Here is a 6,567-nt window from a genome sequence, read left to right on the forward strand (position 1 = left end):
CTTATATAGTTCTATATTGTGTATTGTGTATTTTGTTGTACAGTTATTTTATTTTCAACTTTAATTTATATATTTATCTTTATCTTATTCTTCCCAGTTAAATTTACCCTTCATTCTAATTTGTGTTGTACAGCTATTTCATTTTTAACCTTAATTTATATTTTATTCCTTCCTAGTTAAATTTACCCTTTTTAATTTTTCATATTTATTTCCTATCTTATTCATAGCCTTTTCCTTTTTTGTTTTCTTTAGGTCACGAGCAGTTGTCCAAGCATTTCACTACATATCGTACTGTGTATGACTGTGTACGTGACAAATAAAATTTGAATTTGAATTTGAATTTGGAAGACACCTTCTTCAAGCAGTGGTACAGGAAGAAGTCTGCATCCTTCAAGAAAAACATGATTTTCATGCAGGACAATGCTCCATCACACGCGTCCAAGTACTCCACAGCGTGGCTGGCAAGAAAGGGTATAAAAGAAGAAAAACTAATGACATGGCCACCTTGTTCACCTGATCTGAACCCCATTGAGAACCTGTGGTCCATCATCAAATGTGAGATTTACAAGGAGGGAAAACAGTACACCTCTCTGAACAGTGTCTGGGAGGCTGTGGTTGCTGCTGCACGCAATGTTGATGGTGAACAGATCAAAACACTGACAGAATCCATGGATGGCAGGCTTTTGAGTGTCCTTGCAAAGACAGGTGGCTATATTGGTCGCTGATTTGTTTTTGTTTTGTTTTTGAATGTCAGAAATGTATATTTGTGAATGTGGAGATGTTATATTGGTTTCACTGGTAAAAATAAATAATTGAAATGGGTATATATTTGTTTTTTGTTAAGTTGCCTAATAATTATGCACAGTAATAGTTACCTGCACACAGATATCCCCCTAAAATAGCTAAAACTAAAAACAAACTAAAAACTACTTCCAAAAACATTCAGCTTTGATATTAATGAGTTTTTTGGGTTCATTGAGAACATGGTTGTTGTTCAATAATAAAATTATTCCTCAAAAATACAACTTGCCTAATAATTCTGCACTCCCTGTACATATGTGGGCTGGTCGGGGTCAGTGCATGACTCCAGGGTGCTCCACAACAGCCCACTGTACTGGCAGGCCATTTACCCTCCTCCAGTGCATTTCATCCTCACAGATGGAGGGTACCCATCTGTCCAACATCCACTCCCTCTTATCATTCCCTACAAGAGGCCAGTCCAAGGTGTGGGTGCCCAGCGCTTCAACTCTCATCAATCCAGGTCATGGTCTATTATAGAGCATGCTTTTGGAATGATGAAGACAAGGTTCCATGCCATCTTCCTCCAAGCGCTGGAGGTGCACCACACCTTTGTACCATATATAAGTCATTAGAATACATCTTTATTGTTTTTAGTGTATGTGCATGTATAAACACTTTATTTACAGAACGAAACATCTGTTTCAGGTCATAGCAGCATGTGCTGTTCTGCATAACATCTGCCTTGGTGTTGGTGACATTGCGGCCCCGGGGGATGAGCCCAAGGATGATGTGCAAGATGAAGGGGAGACTGGTTTGCACCACTTTGATCTTGCATCGTTCTGAATACATTTTAGTGACATGGCAGGCATTAGTCACATCAGCCCTGCAAACCCAAGAGATACATGATGCAGTGGACAATGGAGAAGAGCATCCCTGAACACCTTGTGGAGACCACCCTGTATGATGCTCCACTCAGTAGCTGGAAACACAAACCAAGGGTCTCAGTTGTGGCACCTCCTTCTTTTTGGTCCTGGTCCAGCAGATTCAGCAGCACTGCTCGAGACTTCATACTCAGGCAAATATCCGGCCTGATTAAAGGTGCCTGTGCACACTGGGACACTCAGGTTAATGGAGGTCATTAGGACTGGAGTCCTGGTAGAAGGCCTCTGCCTTAACACCTCATCCATGAGGGCAAACCAAAACTCATGATGGACCAGAAAGACCTCTTAGGACAGAGCTTGCATATGGGCAGAAATCTGTGCCATCAGAAACTGAATTTGAATAAGTTAAATTTGAATTTGAATTGCTCAGATTGAATCTGAATTGTAACTTGAATAAATGCTTTTGAAAACTGAATTTGAATTAGTCTAATTTGAAATTGAATTTATGGTTTGAAAATGATCATCACTAAATTGAAATTGAATTTTATATTTTGAAAATGAATTGATTTGCTTTGAAACTGCATTTTATCCTTTAAAAATTCAGCTCTCGAATAATTTCAGTTTCACTTCTCACCATTCAGTTTCAGTTCTACAATTCAATTTCAGTTCCAAAATTCAGTTTTTTGGAACTTACATCCGGTTCCGGTTCAAGCGCAGATTAATAGAGCTACGTTTTACTAGCGGACCGAAAGTGTTACTGACAGGAATCTACAGCGTCTTTAGCTGAATTAAGACTTCAGAAGTCATTCGTCATGTCGAATGAACTCTCAGGTTGGTAATACATGTATAAGAACAAGCGTCATGTTAACAAATGATAGCCGTACGGTAACTTTTATGCTTATTGTAGCTGCTAGCTAAAAACGCTAATTTAGCGTAGTTTGCCCTGAATTCAGCTTTGACAACAAATATGATCGACTGTTTCTAGTAGAATTCCAAAGTTGTCATCTTGGACCCTCTCAGAGTACCCCCTCTGTATGCTTGCAGAGAGCCCTACAGTAGGGAAACATGCAAAATGGTGTCCAAACCTTTGTATTTTAGCTTTATTTATGTCTTACACAGCATCCCAACTCTTTAGCTAACTTAATAACTTTAGCTAAAGTGAATAGTTAGTCTAATTCATTAGTGCAGCATTACTGGATCACCTCTGTTTGAAGTGGTATAATGTGATATACAACTATCACTGAAACAGCAAACTTTGTAAATAAGCAAACAACACTTCTCATTCTCTAAACGTTTGGCCACAGCTGTAGATTACACTATCAGTGCTTGTTCACTCTTGACAATAATTACATTTCTAAATTTACTTTGTGCATTTACAGGTAAACAATATCTAATATTTTATCTAAATGACTGCTTTGTCTTTGAAAAGGGTGAAGAGCCTGAGGCCGGTGACAGTCCAGTTCTACTCTAAGTACATCCTTACAGTGGCTCACAGGACAAGGCCACATTCTTGTCCTGCCAGAAGAGAAGAGAAGCTTCAGAGTCTTCATGCAGTTCAACCACACCTGTCATATTCCATATGACAGGGGTCTCAAACTCCAGTCCTCAAGGGCCAGTGTCATGCAACTTTTCCATGCCCTCGAGGACTGGAGTTTGAGACCCCTGCCGTATGGTGTTTATGCTGTTTTCTACCCCACAGTTACAGCATGTCTGGCTGCCTGTTCAGCATATGCAAAAATATATGATGAGTTCAAGCATGTGATGACTAAGGCCTTCCATTATGGTGTTTGTCATCACATGTCACAGACATCTGGATGATCATTTGGAATAAACTAAAAACTAAAAACTTGTTACTTCATCTTATCTTTATTATTGTTCTTATTTTACACTTTTCATTGTTAGGCATTAGGTTTATTTGCAGTAGTCCTTTCCAACTTCTTTCCCTCTTCCATGTTACTGTGGCAGCTTGTCAGCATCTATTTGGGGTTGGGAGTGGAACAGAAAGTAAGGAAATCCAAAGTGCCATTAAAACCAGGAGAGGTTCTTATATTTCAGAAGAAGGGATTAATTCAAAAGACCTCAATGCCATATTTTATTTAGGAACCCTAGAGAGCACTTTGCAAAATAACACATTCTTATAATTTCACCCTCAGATGAGCCAAGCTACGACTGTCAGGGAAGGTGATGTAGGTACAGAGCATATGAGAGTGGTTACGTTTGTCTCTTGTCTAGATGAAGGCACAAGAGGGATGGATGGCAAGGCGTAGAGATTCAGTATCTTCAGTCTTCAGTGGACACTCCATTTCTGGCACAAACCACCTGTAAAAGATGGTCGATTTAGGAGGTGACCCGACAACTTCAGCCTGTCAAACATATTAATGGAGCAGTATGTTTAAAAAAAAAAAAAAATCTAATTAAGTAGAATTATTATGGTAGTTAAACACAGTGATAGTTGTATATCATATTATATCACTTCAAGCAGAGGTGATCCAGTAATGCTGCACTAATGAATTAGACTAACTATTCACTTTAGCTAAAGTTATTAAGTTAGCTAAAGAGTTGGGATGCTGTGTAAGACATAAATAAAGTATTTTAGTATTTATTTATTTATTGTCATTGTCAAGAACAATGAAATTGCGTTTGGGGCTTCCATACAACCCAAAAAAAAGAAGAAAATAATAAATACCCCTTAAAACCCAAGTGTACATATTTAACCCAGTGTGACTCCAATGCAATAAGACAATCCTTAGCAATAATGTTCGTAGAAATTCAGACAAAGACCTGAGAAACATGACAAAATACAACAATGCAACCCATTCAATATTATTGTACTGTGAGATATGATAGTTATCTATTTAAGAAAGAGGGGGGGGGGGGCAGGAGGGGGAAGAGAATAAAGATATGATGCACCAAATAAAGCTAAAATACAAAGGTTTGGACACCGTTTTGCATGTTTCCCTACTGTAGGGGTCTCTGCAAGCATACAGAGGGGGTACTCTGAGAGGGTACAAGATGACAACTTTGGAATTCTACTAGAAACAGTCGATCATATTTGTTGTCAAAGCTGAATTCAGGGCAAACTACGCTAAATTAGCGTTTTTAGCTAGCAGCTACAATAAGCATAAAAGTTACCGTACGGCTATCATTTGTTAACATGACGCTTGTTCTTATACATGTAGTACATTTATTACCAACCTGAGAGTTCATTCGACATGACGAATGACTTCTGAAGTCTTAATTCAGCTAAAGACGCTGTAGATTCCCGTCAGTAACACTTTCGGTCCGCTAGTAAAACGTAGCTCTATTAATCTGCGCTTGAACCAGAACCGGATGTAAGTTCCAAAAAACTGAATTTTAGAACTGAAATTGAATTGTATAACTGAAACTGAATGGTGAGAAGTGAAACTGAAATTATTCGAGAGCTGAATTTTTAAAGGATAAAATGCAGTTTCAAAGCAAATCAATTCATTTTCAAAATATAAAATTCAATTTCAATTTAGTGATGATCATTTTCAAACCATAAATTCAATTCCAAATTAGACTAATTCAAATTCAGTTTTCAAAAGCATTTATTCAAGTTACAATTCAGATTCAATCTGAGCAATTCAAATTCAAATTTAACTTATTCAAATTCAGTTTCTGATGGCACAGATTTCTGCCCATACTTGCATGCAAAAAAGAAAAATAGTGAAACAAAAGATACAAAACCGACTGGAAAAAAACACACGCTTGAAGCCTACAGCTATGTGAAACCAACAGTGAGTAACCTTAATGTCAACTTGGAGTGTAATTTTCTGTAATTATATATGCTTATAATTTTAGAAAGTTACGCCCAATTTTGCAAACAACAAAGTCATATGCAACATTTTACCTAAAAATTCAGCCTGTCAGGTTTTGGAGAAACAGGACTGGATAGGTGAGAGTTAATTTTTGAATTTATTTTTTTAATAGTGAACAAACAAGCAAAGATGTGCAAAAACAGTTTGAATAGCATGGTTTCCTCCGTGACAATCTCCCAACTTCCGAACAGTGAATTCTCCTCTTGGTCCGTGGTACAAGAAACAACTCCCTCAGCAATATTTATAAAAGTGCTCGGCTCCCCCCACACTCTCCCTTCTGGTTTGTTTGCAAAACAAGACACAATTTAGTTCATTTCTCACCGACAAAGGACAAAGACAGGTTCACCTGAGCGAGCCGGAGTTTACTGACTCACTTAGTGATCCCAAACCTCAGCCACTCTGTTTCAGGGTGAGCCTATGACGAGGATCATCAGCAGCAGGTGAGTATGATTGTTGGCAGGTGTGGCTGACTTCAGGGCGGGAAACTCTCCAGCCTTGGTGTTGCACATAAACAAGAACCTAGAGACACACATACACACAATGCAAAATCTTTCAAAATGACTGGTGTTCAAGTTCTTCCTCTCGTGGTTTCATGCTACGACTTGTCAGCCACAGAGCTTTTGTTCAGATCCCCTGATGGTTTGTGTTACTGTGGCATCTGACACACACCCAAGTCCTTCGCTGCAGGCTGTCTGATCCAAACATAATGATCATCACTGCTGAATGATGATGATGTGATGGTTCAGTAAATTTACTGAACCAACCATTATCACAAGAAAGGCTTTAAAATTCGAATTTGCAGAGTAACCTTTTGCTTTTAAATGTATATTATAAATATAAATGTATACATATTTATTTTGCTGCACGATTTAGCTTAATCAGTTAAATCACCACCACTCTGCACAAGGTTTAACTGCTGACAAGAACAGCACTTAAACTTTCCGCTGTCATTAAAATGGACAACAGAGAAAATTTAGACGATATTGTGTAAACATGGGGTCAGAAGGTACTCCTTTTTCTTGGGCCATTACCCAGCCCTTCCCGTCCTCCTCCTTTCCCCACTGGACCCTAACTCTAAAATCAATCTGCGGTCACCTTCCTTGTAT

Source organism: Maylandia zebra, linkage group LG3 (assembly GCF_041146795.1).
Source record: "Maylandia zebra isolate NMK-2024a linkage group LG3, Mzebra_GT3a, whole genome shotgun sequence".
In the NCBI taxonomy this organism is placed as follows: Eukaryota; Metazoa; Chordata; class Actinopteri; order Cichliformes; family Cichlidae; genus Maylandia; species Maylandia zebra.